Source organism: Hemiscyllium ocellatum, unplaced genomic scaffold (assembly GCF_020745735.1).
Source record: "Hemiscyllium ocellatum isolate sHemOce1 unplaced genomic scaffold, sHemOce1.pat.X.cur. scaffold_3276_pat_ctg1, whole genome shotgun sequence".
Classification (NCBI taxonomy): Eukaryota; Metazoa; Chordata; class Chondrichthyes; order Orectolobiformes; family Hemiscylliidae; genus Hemiscyllium; species Hemiscyllium ocellatum.
The window spans coordinates 6,188-20,961 of NW_026868365.1; the positions used below are offsets into that span (position 1 = coordinate 6,188).

The 14,774-nt window shown below is 45.4% G+C and overlaps 1 non-coding gene across 1 annotated transcript; it reads left to right on the top strand.

Moving 5' to 3' along the window:
• The first annotated feature begins 297 nt into the window (after positions 1-297).
• Positions 298-460, top strand: LOC132813123 (U1 spliceosomal RNA). The gene has a single exon (XR_009643947.1). It is a non-coding gene; the product is annotated as a U1 spliceosomal RNA (small nuclear RNA).
• The last annotated feature ends 14,314 nt before the right edge of the window (positions 461-14,774 follow it).

Below are 14,774 nucleotides of genomic sequence, written 5' to 3' on the forward strand. Positions count from 1 at the left end.
TCCATATTAGCATAGGTAAGTGAATCCCCCATTTACTGAAGGAAGAACCCTCCAGCCTTAATCTCTTCCCATCAACACATAATCATGAACAATACGATAATCAGTTTCTGTAATCCATTCATACGTTAACGCAGGACATCGCCATTCATCAAGCTTTGTAAGGTCATAATTACCAGCTTTAAACTATGTAATGACAATCGCCCATGTGACTGATATGTCTTTGTCTAATTCCCTATTAAATATACTGTCTCTGTGGGTAAGGCAGAGATTCATGAAGAAGAGTCTCTACAAGTCTCTATACTAACCTGGCAGGGGAGATACCATGATCATTGCGGTGGCGCTCCCAGGACGAGGCTATCCCATTGCACTTCGGGTGTGCTGACGCCTGCGATGTCACCAAATGCGGGATACTCAACAGCAAAATTTGTGGTATTGGGGTCTGCGTTCGCGCTCTCCCCTTGTGGGCGGCATGGTGGCACAGTGGTTAGCACTGCTGCCTCACAGCGCCTTCCTGAGACCCAGGTTCAATCCCGAATCAGGCGACTGACTGCGTGGAGTTTGCATGTTCTCCCCGTGTCTGTGTGGGTTTGCTCCGGTCTCCTCCCACAGTCCAAAGATGTGCGGGTCAGGTGAATTGGCTGTGCTAAATTGCCCGTAGTGCTAGGTAAGGGGTAAATGTAGGGGTATGGGTGGGTTGCACTTTGGCGGGTCGGTGTGGACGTGTTGGGCCGGAGGGCCTGTTTCCACACTGTAAGTAATCTAATCTAAAGTCGACACTGGGGCACCTTAGAAACGCTTTGAAACTCTCGCCTGCTGCCCAATAATAAAGCTACTTGTGTCTTTAGGATTTGTGGAACAAAATAGGCATCAACAATGAAGGATATGAGTGATCTTCAGAGTGTGGAGTACAGACTTACTGGAGTGGTTCACTGATGAAGAAAATGCAGTCACTGAATGATTTGAAGAAATTGCTATTTTCTTTGAAGTAAACAAGCTAAATATATTGGTTGATTTTTTTTCTCTTTTTCACACCAAGTAATGAACAACGGTTTTGGCAGTTCATAAAGTTTTGCATATCGAGAACTTAGCTTTGGAAATGTTCACAACATCATTGAACATGCAGATTCACACTGGGTAGAGACTTTTATTTTCCTTTATTCATTCACAAGATGAGGGTGTCGCTGGCCCGGCAGCATTTCCTGCCCATCCCTAATTGCCCAGGGGGCAGGTAAGAGTCGACCACATTGTTGTGGGTCTGAAGTCACAATGTAGGCCAGACCAGGTAAGGATGGCAGCTTCCTTCCTGAAAGGGCATTAGTGATCCAGATGGGTTTTTCGAAAATCGATTAATGGTCATCATGAGACTCTTAAATTCCCGAGTTTTAAAAATTAATTCAAATTCACCCATCTGCAGCAGTAGGCTTTGAACTCAGGTCTCCAGAAGTTTATCTGGGGCTTTGGACTAACTGTCCAGCGACAATATCACTCGGCCAATACTTCCCCACATCACTGCCCATCTGCACAGAGTAAACAGCGATTTTCTGGTACATCAGGACTGACATCAGGACTGGTTAATCACACATACATTTGCTGAATAATTGCAGGAGTTGGATGTTGATGGGCTATTGACATCCATCTATGAACCATGTGTATTCTGAGGTTTGTTTCTGATCATGATTGGAAACAGCATCGGTCTTGTTATCTTTTGGGGATAAAAACAGTTTCAATTAGCTTTCTGTTAAATACCTAGCAATAAAGTCGATCCCTAACTCTCAGGCAGATTAGTTTCCTTTGAAGAGCTCCTCATCTCCCCAACCTCCTCCATCCTCACCTCCAACAGGACAATAATCTCACAGAGTTTCTTTGTGACTATGAATGAGACAATCTGATCAGCTGCTTCTTTCCCTACTCCTATGTCAAGTTGGATCTTAAACTCCCCTTGCTGCAGTTGTGATCCTGCATCATTGTACAGTGTTGCTCGTATTTCATGTCTTGGACTGTCAGTGTTCATGATACTGCATGTAGCTTCTTGTACATCGGGTTTACAGTGCAAGAGTTTAGCTCTTGCCTTCCAACAACAGTAAGTCGTACTCCAACAAAGCTTACAGAATCACGGCCCAGCATATTCCCCAACCTCCCTCCTTCCATCAAACCAGAGGATCAGCCCTCATTCAACTGAGAGAATTCAGGAGGGCATGGCAGTAACAGCAGCATGAATACCTACAAATGGGTGTTCACCTGATGAAGTTACCAAACAGCAAAGCAGCAAGTGATAGACAGAGCGAAGCAATCCAGTAAACAACGGAACAGATCTAAGATCTGTAGTCCAGCCACAACCAGTTGTGATTGAAGACAAAGGACAGCTGGAGTCCTGAAGACAGTTCTCTCCAAGATATTAATCAACAAGAATGTCAGACTGGATTAATCATCATAAAACTGAAGTCCATTTGATATTAATATGTTTACAATCAGTGTTCAATTCACCACGTGTAGCTGAAGGTAAAGATAATCTTCAAGTGATTGTAACAGTGAAGATACCTGAATACTTATTCAGCAAATTAAAGCCTGTTGTGTTAGTAATAATTTTAAAGAGATATTAAAAGTAAGGTGATTTGAGTATAATGGAAGAAATTTATTGGTGGGTATCTGATAATTCTGTTTTAATGTGAAGTTAATTTAGGATTAGTTAACAAATACACACACGGTAGGGAATCCCAGTCCCATGGAGTGCACATCCAGTTCCATGTGGGAAAACCAGGACACTTCTTGTATCAGCAACAACCACAAGAACACAGAAGTGACACTGGAACACTAGTTTGACCAAGGCGAAAGTACTGCACTCACTCATTGTCCCCACATTCCAGGATTGATGTGATCACACCAGAGAGGGGACAGAGAAGATTGATCAGAATGTTTCTCTGATTGGAGAATTTCTGCTCTGAGGAAAGATTGGATAGGTTGGGGGGTGGGGTTTCCAAGGAAGATGAACTGAGATTAAATTGATGTGATAAAATGCTGAGGAATCCAGGTAGAATGGATAGGAAGCAGCTATTCATTAACAGAGCCATCAGGAACTAGAAGTTTTAGATTGAAGATAATTCTCAGAAAAAAAGGGGAAAGGAGAATGTATTTCCCACAGAAATGGTGGAGAGCAGGATCTCACTGATGGGGTGACAGAGGCAGTTACCAGCATTACATTTGAATAAAAGTACGTGGATGGAACTGAAATGTTGGAACGTGCAGGGCGATGGACTAAGTTCTGCAGAATGGGATAAATGTGATTTATTTGACATTTCTCCAGAATATTAAACTCCAGTCCAATTTGAGAAGTTAAACATCACGAAACATACTTTAGCAGGACTTATACAGTTAATAGTAAGTTCCTAGGGAGTGCTGCTAAACAAAGAGTCCTTGGAGTGCAGGTTCATAGTTCCTTGAAAGTAGAGTAGCAAGTAGATAGAATAGTGAAGGGCGGCAGTTTGTCTGCTTGCCTTTATTGGTCACAGCATTGAGAGGTCATACTGAGGCTGTACAGGACATTGATTCGGCAACTTTTGTAATATTCCATGCAATTCTGGTCTCCTTCCGATTAGATGGATGTTCTCAAACTTGAAAGGGGTCAGAAAATAATTATAGGATGTTGCCAGGTTTGGATAGGCTGCTTTCCTTGGAGCATCAGAGGCTGAACGGTGACCTGAAAGAGATTTTTAAAATCAGGCCGGGCATGGATAGGATAAATAGAGAAGATATTTTCCCTGCAGTGGGGGAGTACGAAACTAGGGGACTGGGAGGGGGTGGGCGAGGGACAGAGAGGGTGGGTGGATCGAGAGTGGTGGGACAGAAATGGGTGAGGACAGAAAGTGGGCTGAGAGGGGAGGGGAACAGATGGGGGGAACAGAGGGGGTGACTGACGGTTGGGGGGGCGACCAACAGAGAGGGGGAACAGACCAAGCGGGGTGCAACCGACGGAGGGAGGGAGGGAAAAGATGGGTGTGCAACCGACGGGGGAGCGACTGACAGAGAGGGGAAAAGACTGAGGGCGCGACAGACTGACAGATAGGGGGACAGATGATCGGGGGTGGGGAGAGGGGCGACAGGGATGGCGGTGACCAAGACAGGGCTGACCAATAGAGAGGGGGGAACAGACAGAGTGGGAGGAGACGGAGGAACACAGAGGGGGAAGATGGAGAGTTATTTTTTAGATCTACAACTCAACCCTTTTCCTGTTTTCCTCCTCCTCAGCTTAATTCCATCTGAAGGTCACAGAACAACTGCATAGTTTCTGTAGAGTTTCAGGGAGATCAGGTGCTGAACATGGCATTTGTAACATGCTGATCAATAAATGGACTCTGGTTCGACTCCACTGTCTGTGTGGTGTTTGCACATTCTCCCTGTGTGTCTGCGTGGGCTTCCTCTGGGTGCTCTTAATTCCCTCCCACAAATCCAAAGACATGCAGGTTAGCTGGATTAGCTTTGGGTAATGGTAGGTTACAGAGTTAGGGTGGAATGCTGTTCCGATGGTTGGTATGGGCCGAAAGGCCTGCTACCACACTGTAGGGATTCTGTCACTGAGTATAGGGGTTAGGAGGTCACGTTGTGGCTGAGTAGGGCACTGGTCAGGCCACTGTTAGAATACTGCATTCAATTGCAGTCTCCCTGATTTCAGAAAGATGTTACCAGAATAGGACTCAACCTCTTAATGACAAGTTCTTGGGAAGTGTTAACAAACAAACAGACCGTGCAGTGTAGGTGATAGTTTTTTGAAAGGTGTGGTTGAAGGTAGACAGGTCGTGAAGGTGGTGTGCGGTATGCTAGCTGTTATTGGGCAGTGCATTGAGTATAGGAGTTGGGAGATTATGTTTCGGTTGCACAGTTTATTGGCTCGGCCACTTTTGGAATGTCCACTGCTTTGAATTCCAGTCTCCCTGCTATAGGAAAGATGTTGGGAAATTGGCAAGAGTTCAGTAAGGTTTTACCAGGGTGTTGCCAGTATTGGAATATTTGAACCATAGGGAGAGGCTGAATAGGCTGAGGCTATTTCCCTGAATCACTGGACACTTTAGGTGGCTTTATCGAACTTTATAAAATTATGAGGAGCAGTGATCGGGTGACTAGTCATGGTTTATTTTTTCCCAGGGCAGGGGAGTCCAAACGAATAATGTGAAGTTTTTTGGAATGACAAATTCTAGAGGAGAGGGACAAAGTTTAAAGGATATGAAAACCAAAACAACTGCAGATGCTGTAAACCAGGAAGAGAATCAGAAGTTTCTAGAAAAGCTCAGCAGGTCTAGCAGCATCTGTGAAAAGAAATTAGAGTTAACATTTCTGAGGAAGGGTGCCCAGACCGGAAACTTTAACTGATTTTTCTTCACAGATGCTGTATGACCTGCTAAGCGTTTCCAACAACATCTGAGCAAGTTTAAAGGGAGTTGTGTCTGACAAGTGTCTTGTGCAGATGTCGATAAATGACTATAATGTATTCTCCTGGGAGATGGGAAAAGCAGAAACAATCACAGTTTAAGAGGCATTTGGACAGACACATAAGCAGGCATAGGTTATCAGGGATATGGATCATGTTACAGGCAGATGGAATTAGTTTGGAATGGCATCATGATCTACGCAGACACGGTGGGCTGATTACTCTGGTGCTGTAACTGTTATGTTTTCCAGGGATAGAATGGTTTTTGAAGAAGTAACAAAAATGATTGATGAGAGCAGCCTGGTCGACATGATCAACGTGGACTTTAGTAAGGCGTTCAGCAAGCTTTCTCATGGGAGACTGGTTAGCAAGGTTAGATCTCATGGAATAAAGCGGAAACCAGCTATTTGAGTACAGACCAGGCTCAAAAGTAGAAGATAGAGAGTGGTGGCGGAGGGATGCTTTTCCGACTGGAGGCCTGTGGAGTGTCTCAAGGATTGGTTCTGTATCCACTATTTTTCATCATTTATATCAATGATTTGGATGTAAACATAGGAGGTATTAGTAATTCTGCAGATGACGCCAAAACTGGAGGTTTAGTGGACAGTGAAAAAGATGACCAAGGCTGCAATGTTTCCTGCAGGTGTCACCATTTCAGATGCTGCCCGTCCTGCTGGGGATCTCCAGCACTTCTTGGTTTGTTGCAGATTTCCAGCATTTTGCTGAAGCACATGGAGACAGAGAGCTGTACAGCTCCAGATTTTGTTGACTCTGCAGGACTGATGGATGACGAGGGACTCAATCCTCGTTTAATCCTCCTTTCCTTTGGTTTTCGGAGTCGCTGACTACATCACTAATATTCTACGTCCCACTCCCTGACCTGAATCTGACCCATCTAACCCGACACTTCAGATCCCATCCCCCTGCCAGACTAGTTAATACCTCACCAATGGAACTGGCAATAGCGCTCCCCCCATCCCCACCCTCCAGGAGATTTGACCCAGCTCTGCACAGGGGTAACCAGTCAGGCTGGTACAGGTCCCAATTCCTTAAGAATCTAAGCCCTTCCATGGTACACCATTTCTCCAGCCACACATCCAGCTGATCTACCCTCTTATTCCTGCTCTCACTAGCATATGGCACTGGGAGCAAGTCTGACATCATTACATTTCAGGAGCTGCATTATAATGTGTCCCTGCTCTCCCAATATCCAGCTTTCAACCACTCATCCCTTTATTTCATTATGTCATTGGTATCAGGGTGTTGTACAACCACAGGCTGTTTACCCTCCAGCTCCAGAATATCCTGTAGCTGCACCATGATATCGCGGATCCTATCACCAGGAGATAACATACCATCCTGGATTCATGGCTGTGGCCATAGAAGTGCCTGTCTGTAACCCTGACTGTTGAATCCCCTGTCACTCTCTTTCTTCCCGTTCTGGGCAGCAGAGCTATCGACAGTGTCATGAACCTGGTTGTTGCTGATTTCCCCTGAGACCGACACACACACACGAATCCCAAGCAGTATACATTATCTGTTTGGGAAGGGAATAACCACTGGGAACTCCTGCACTTCCTTCCTGAGCCTTTTACTTGATCTGATGGTCCCCCATTCCCTTTCTGCCTGTGTAACCCTCACCTGCAGTGTGACTAACTCACTGAACATGCTGTCCATAACATTCTCAGTATTGCAGATGCTCCACAGTGAGTCCACTCACAGCTCCAGGTCTGAAAAGCAGTTTCCCAGTAGCTGCTGATGGGCACATTTCCTGCACACACAGCTGTCAGGGACACTGGAAACATCCCTAATTTTCCCACATTGTACAAGAGGAGCACACCATGGGTCTGAGGTCTCCTGTCACACAGGCTCTCTAGATTCAGCTAGTTACTCCCATTTAGAGAATTTATATGACCAAGCAATCTTCCTCCCCTTCAAACATTGTAATAAAAAATCCTGTATTCTTTACTTAAGCTGATATGTTATACCTTAAAAATGGTTACAAAATCTCCACAGGTATCGCTTACAAACTGGCTGTTCCCTTTGGGACCATGTGAATTTCTGAATGGGCTGAAACAAAACGGAGTTTCAGCTTCACCTTCTCCCTGTCCCACCTCGCTCTGTTTACACCCAACTCCAAAATACTCTCATTGAGCCAAGCAGCCCTCACAGTGCAGCCCTGTCATTGTCATTGTCTGCTCACCCCTACACTGCCCTCAGCCTCCTGTACTGTTCCAATACATCTCAATGGGAGCTCAGGGACAGCACCTCATCTTTCAATTCAATCCTTTGTAACCCCAGAGTCAACATGGACCTCAGCAGTTTCTGGGTGAACAGACAGTTTGAATCTGGAACATTCCACCTAAAAAGGTACTGGAATTTGACTTCATAAAGAGTTGCAGGGAATTGAAAATAAGGAGTTTACAGGTGAGCATCATGAAGTGGGTGATTGGGACTAAATCTGACACTCCCTACAAAGAGACAAAGTGCAATCTGGACAAATCTGTGCTCCCTCTCAGACCAAAGCAGACCCTGAGCTTCCAGTTGCCTGCCACTTTAACACACGAGCCTGTTCCCTGGCCAACATCTGTCTCATTCTTAATGCAGTGTTCCAGGGAAGCTTGATGCCGAACACTCCAGAACACACCAAATGGCCCTGTATTTCAAGGACGGCAATTTCCCCTCCCATGTGGTCAACAATACCCTTCAGTGTATCTCCACCACTTCCTGCACCTCTGCCCTTGAACCCCACCTCTCCAACCGCAGCAAGGATAGAACCCCCAAGTCCTCAATTTTCAATCAGATACAACACATCATCCTCTGCCATTTCCACCACCGACAATCAGATCCCACCAACAGATATCTTTCCCTCCACACCCCTTTCAGCATTCCTCGAGACCATTCCCGTGACTTCCACATTAGATCCATGCTCCCCACCAACCCACCCTCCACTTCCAACACCTTTGCCTGCCATTGCAAGAGGTGTAAAACCTGTGCCCACACCTTCCCCTCACCTCCATCCAAGACACCAGAGGTCCCTTCCACATCCAGCAGAGATTGTCCTGTACATTGAATAACCTCATCTATTGTTTTCATTGCTTTCTACAACGGGGAGACAGGACGCTAACTTGCAGAATGTTTCAGGGAACTTTTCTGGGAGACATACACCAACCAACCCCACTGTTCTGTGGCTAACCATTTCAACTCCCCCTCCCACTCTGCCAAGAACATGCATGTCCTGGGCCACCTCCACCACAAAATCCTAGCTACATGACTCCTGGAGGAAGAAAACCTCATCTTCTATCTTGGGACCCTTTAACCACTGAATCAATGTTTCGTCATTTCCTCTCCCCCACCTTATCCCAGATCCAGCCCTCCAACTCAGCACCACCCTCTTGAACAGTCCCACCTGTCCATCTTCTTTCGCAATTACCCACTCCACCCTCTCAACATTACCCTCCACCAGCATCTTCCTATCGCCTTCCCAGCTACCTTCCCGCCAGCCCCACACAAATGCTATTATCTGTCAGTCCTCTTCCCCACTCTCACATCCCTGCTGAAGGGCTTAGGCCCAATATGTCAATTCTCCTGCTCCTTGGATACTGTCTGACCTGCTGTGCTTCTCCTGCGCCAAACTTTAACATAAGCTGGAAGAACAACACCTCATTTTGTACTTGGGGACCCTTCAGGCCTCTGACCTTAAAATGGAACTCATTAATTTTAGGTCCTAAGTCTCCCATGTCCTCGCACCATAGTCCCCCACCCCACACACCAGGCCTTGTTATTACATCGCCTGCCATTACACATTACCTATGGTTAGTCACTAACAATCTCCATTAACATCTATTCACCCTCCCCCAGCCAGATCATTATCCATTCCTTTGTCCAATTGCTCCTGTATCTCATTTTGGACTATATCACCACCTATCACATTTACTCCTTATAACCCCTACCTTCTGCATATAAACTGACATTTTTTCTCAGTCACATCAGTTCTGAGGAAGGGTCAGCGGATCCAAAATATTAACTCTGATTTCTCTTCACAGATGCTGCCAGACCTGCTGAGCTATTCCAGTATCTTCTAGCTGTTGTTTCTGATTTAAGCATCCACAGTTCTTTTGGTTTTCATTTACTGGGAGTTTCTAATTCAGGTCTAGCAGCCTACATCATGAGTTTATAAACCCTCCCAGTCCACACTAACTCCATTTCTCTCCCACTCCCTTCACACTCACTGGGTCTCTTCCCAACCCCTGCCCAGTGACACTGCACCTGCACAGCTCATGGTCACATGCTGGCCTGTTGGCAACACCCCTCATTCACTCCCATTGGCTGGAGGATTACACCTAGTCTCCTAATGGTCTGAAGCTGCCGTCAATCAGCCAGGCCCCATTGTGACATGAGTGGTGGGACCCTCCCAGGAGTGTGGGAGGCTGAGGGTAACCTCAGAGGTTTATAAAATCATGGGAGGCATTGATGGGATAAATAGATAGATGAGGCACAGAGGAGTTTGACTGAAGGGTCTGTTTCCGTGCTGTGTATGTCTGTGGCTCTGCCCTGGGATGAGCTTCATCACTCACAGTGAATGGGGCTGAATCAATGTCCTGTAGAGCTGCAAAACAATGTCCCAACTCCAATACTCAATGCACTGACCAAGTACACCAAACGCCTCCTTCACTATCCTGCCTATCCAAGATTCCACTTTCAAAGAACTATGAACCTGTACCTCAAGTCTCTTTGTTCAACAACACTCCCCAGGACCTTCCCATTAAATGTATAAGTCCTGCCCTGATTTGTTTTTCCAAAATGCAGCACCTCACATTTATCTGAATTCACTCCATCTGCCACTCCCCAGCCCATTTGATTGAAGTCCCATTTTACTCTGAGGTAACCTTCTTCCCGATCCAATTTGGTGCCTGTGTAAAGTCACTGACCATAGCTCCTATTTTCACATATATCATCATTGATATAAATGATGAAAAGCAGTGAACCCTGCACCGATCCTTACACCATATTGCTCATCACAGGCTTCCAGTCCGAAGGCAACCCTTCACCACTATCCTCTGTCTCCAACCTTACAGCCAATTTTATATCCAAATAGCTAGTCCTTCCACCTTGAATGTCTTTCTGAAGTCCAAGTTAGTGATTTCCATGCACAAAGCCATGCTGACTGTCCCTAATCATTTCTTACCTTTCCAATTACATCTAAATCCTATCCCGGAGAAGCCCTTCCAACAACTTGCCTGACTCCAGGCTCACCAGTGTATTGTTCCCTGGCCTTTCCTCATCACCTTTCTCAAATAATGGCACCTGTCTTCCAGCACCTCGGTGATACAAATATCTCAGCGAGGGACCCAACTATCACTTCCCTAGCTTCCCACAAAGTTCGGGGATTCACCTGATCATGTATCAGGGATTTATCAATCTTGATGCATTATACAAGTTCCAGAGACTCTGAACGAATATGGACACTTGTCAAGTTATCCCTATTTATTTCTCCAAACTCTCTCACTTCCATATCCTCCTTCAGTAAAAGCAGACATGAAATACGCAGATAGTATCTCTCCTGCCTCCTGCAGATCCATAGACCGCCTTGTTGATTTTTCAGGGTCCCTATTCTCTGCCTGGTTACTCTTTTGTCCTTAGTGTATTTCTAGAATCTCTTTGGATTTTCCCCAAACTCATTTCACAAAGTTCTCGTTCCCTTTTTTGCCCTCTTAGTTTCCCTCGAGTATACTCCTACTGCCCCTATACTCCTCCAGGTATTCACCCAAACCCAGCTGTCTGTACCTGCCATATCCCTCCTTCATTTTCTTGACCAGAGCCACAATTCCTCTTGACAGGCAGCATTCCTTACACCTCCCAGTCTTGGCCTTAACAGGAACATACAGTCTATATACTCATTGTCTCAGGCCTATGGAGGCAATGGCAGATGAAGACAGAGAAACAATCAATCATTCTCGGTAAAGAGGCAGTGCTGGGAAAGATACCAGCCGAAAGGTAGATGGGTCTCCTGGCCGTGATGGAATGCATCCCCGGGGACTGTAAGGAATGGCAGTGGGTAAATAGCAAATACACTCGTGATAATTCACTAAATTTGGTGACTCTGGGACGGTTCTAACAGATTGGAAAGCTGCAAATGTGATGCCAATATTTTAAAATGGACGTATTAGCATAACTTCTGTAGTGGGGGAAATGTCTGATCTCTCACGAAAGAAATAGTGAGCTATGTGGATAGAAATTGTCTCATCGAGCAGACACAGCATGGATTCATGAAAAGTGGACGACACTAAGATGAGTGGTAGAGCAATGTGTGCAGAGGCCACTGTCAGTCTGCACAGGGATACAGATAGGTTAATTGAGTGGTTAAGGGTCTGGCAGATGGAGGACAATGTTGGGATATGTGAGGTCATCCATTTTGGTCGGACTAACAACAAACTGGATGATGAAATGGTGAAAACATGCAGCAGGCTGCTGTGCAGAGGGAGCTGGGTGTCCTTGTGCATGAATCACAGGAAGTTGGTTTGCAGGTACAACAGGTAATTAAGGCAGTGAAGGGAATATTGTCCTTCATTGCTAGAGGGATGGTTATGCTGCAGCTATACAGGGGGCTAGTGAGGCCACACCTGGAGTACTGTGTACAGGTTTTCGTCCCCTACTTCAGGAAGGATGTAATGGCGCTGGAGGGGGTGCAGAGCAGGGTCACTAGTTTGAGTCTGGAGTTGAAAGGGTTGCCTTCTGAGCAGAGATTGACAAAACTGGCATGATCCTCATTGGAATTTAGAATAATGGGAGATTGTATAGGAAAAATATAAAATTATGAAGGGAGTAGATAAGATAGAAGCAGGGAGGTCATTTCCACTGTGGACTGGACAAACTATGGTGCATAGCGACAAAATAAGGGGGTATCAGATTTAGGACTGAGTTCAGGAGAAACTTCTTCAGCTAAAGGTTGTGAATCTGTGGAATTCCCAGCTGATTGAAACAGTTGAGACTTTCATCTTGAATGTCTTTAGGTCAAAATGTAGATTTACGAACAGGAAAGGAATTAAAGGTTATGGGAGAGAGCAGTAAAGTGGAGCTGAGATCAGCCCTGATCTTATTGAATGGCAGAGCAGGCTGGAGGGGCCAGATGGCCTCCTCCTGCTCATATTCCTTATGTTACGTTCCCACTTTTCAGCCGTCCCTTTACCTGGGAATAGCAAAGAAGTATTGAAAGATTTTATCTTGTTCAATCACAATGCACCTTTATCCAATTTAGAACAGCAACTTTTAGATCTGGTCTATTCTTTTTTGGAACTATTTTAAAACTATTATAATTATCAGAGAATCCAGACAGTGGGGAAGCAGGTCATTCAGCCCATCACATCCGCACTGACCCTCAGAGACTCCCACCCTACCCATGTAATGTTGCCTTTCCCATGGATAATCCACCCAACCTGCACATCCCTGAACACTGTGGGTAATTCAGCCTGGATAATCCACCTAACCTGCACATCCCTGAACACTGTGGGTAATTCAGCCTGGATAATCCACCTAACCTGCACATCCCTGAACACTGTGGGTAATTCAGCCTGGATAATCCACCTAACCTGCACATCCCTGAACACTGTGGGTAATTCAGCCTGGATAATCCACCCAACCTGCACATCCCTGAACACTGTGGGTAATTCAGCCTGGATAATCCACCTAACCTGCACATCTTTACATAGTGGGAGGAAACCAGAGCAATCAGATGAAACACACGCAGATATTAACAATAAGGTGATCAATCCTTTCTTATTTCCCAGTTCCATCCAAATAATTTCACTGAACTTACTCCCATGAATATCGTCCCCAAGCACAACTCTAATGCTATCCTTAACCAAAAACACCACTCGTCCTCCTCTCTTGTCCCCCTTTCTATCCTTCCTATAGCATCTATACCCTGGAACATACAGCTGCCAGTCACATCCATCCCTGAGTCATATTTCTATAATACCGATGATATCCCAGTCCCATGTTCAAACCATAACCTGATCGCATCTGCCTTCCCTGTCAGGCCTCTTGCATTGAAGTAAATGCAGTGTAACTGCTCGGTTCTACCGCGTTCTGCCTTGACTGTTTGATTTCTGAACTGTACCCAGCCTCAGACTTACCTCCTTTCTCACTATCTCTTTAGGTTTACCCCCACTCCCTCACTGGTTTAATGCCTCCTGAGTAGTACTAGCAAATCTCCCTGCCTGGATATTAGTCACCTTCCAATTCAGGGACAACCCATCCTTCTTATTCAAGTCACTTCTACTCCAGAGGAGAATTCAATGACCAAAAGATGTGAATCCTTCTGCCCTACACCAGATCTTTAGCCAATCATTCATCTCCTCCATCCTGCTATTCCTACTCTCACTAGCATGTAGCATTGGGAGTAATTCAGATATTACGACCGAGTATCTACTTTTTTATATTCCAGGCTAATTTGCTATATTCTCTCATCAGGACCTATCTTTTTCTCTTCCTGTGTCATTGGTACCAATGTCCAATGACCTCCCACTGGTTATTCTACCCTTTAAAGAATATTCTGCCACCAATCTTTTCTGAACCTTTCAAGTTCCACAACATCCTTCTGATAGGTGGAGAACAGAATTGCACTCAATATTGTAAGAGTGGCCAAACCAATGTCCTGTACAGCCACAACATGACTGCCCAACTCCTGTACTCACTGCTCTGACCAATAATGTAAATCATACCAATCACCTTCACTATCCTATCCACCTGCGACTCTACTTTCAAGGAATTATGAACCTGCACTGTAAGGAAACTTTGCTCAGTAACACTCCCTCGGACCTGACCATTAAGTCTATCAGTCCTGCTAGGCTTTGCTTTTCCAAAAAGCAGCACCTCACATTTATCTAAATTAAACTCCATCTGCCACTCCTCAGCCCATTTCCCCATCTGATCAAGATCCCATTGAATCCTGAGGTACCCTTCTTCACTGCCCACGACACCTCCAATTTTGGTGTCACCTGGAAACTTACTAACAATCCCTCCTATGTTCACATCCAAATCATTTATGTAAATGATGAGAAGTAGTGGACCCAGCACCGATCCTTGTGGCACTCCAGTGGTCACAGTCCTCCAGTCCGAAAAACAACCTTCTACCACCACCCTCTGTCTTCTACCTTTGAGGCAGTTCTATATTCCAAATGGCTAGTTCTCCTGGTATGGTGAGATCTCATCTTGCTAACTAGTCTTCCATGGCGAACCTTGTCGAACGCCTTACTGAAGTCCATAAAGATCCCATGTACCGCTCTGCCCTCAAAAATCCACTTTCTTACTTCTTCATAAAACAGCTCAGTCAAGTAAGAGACATGATTTCCCA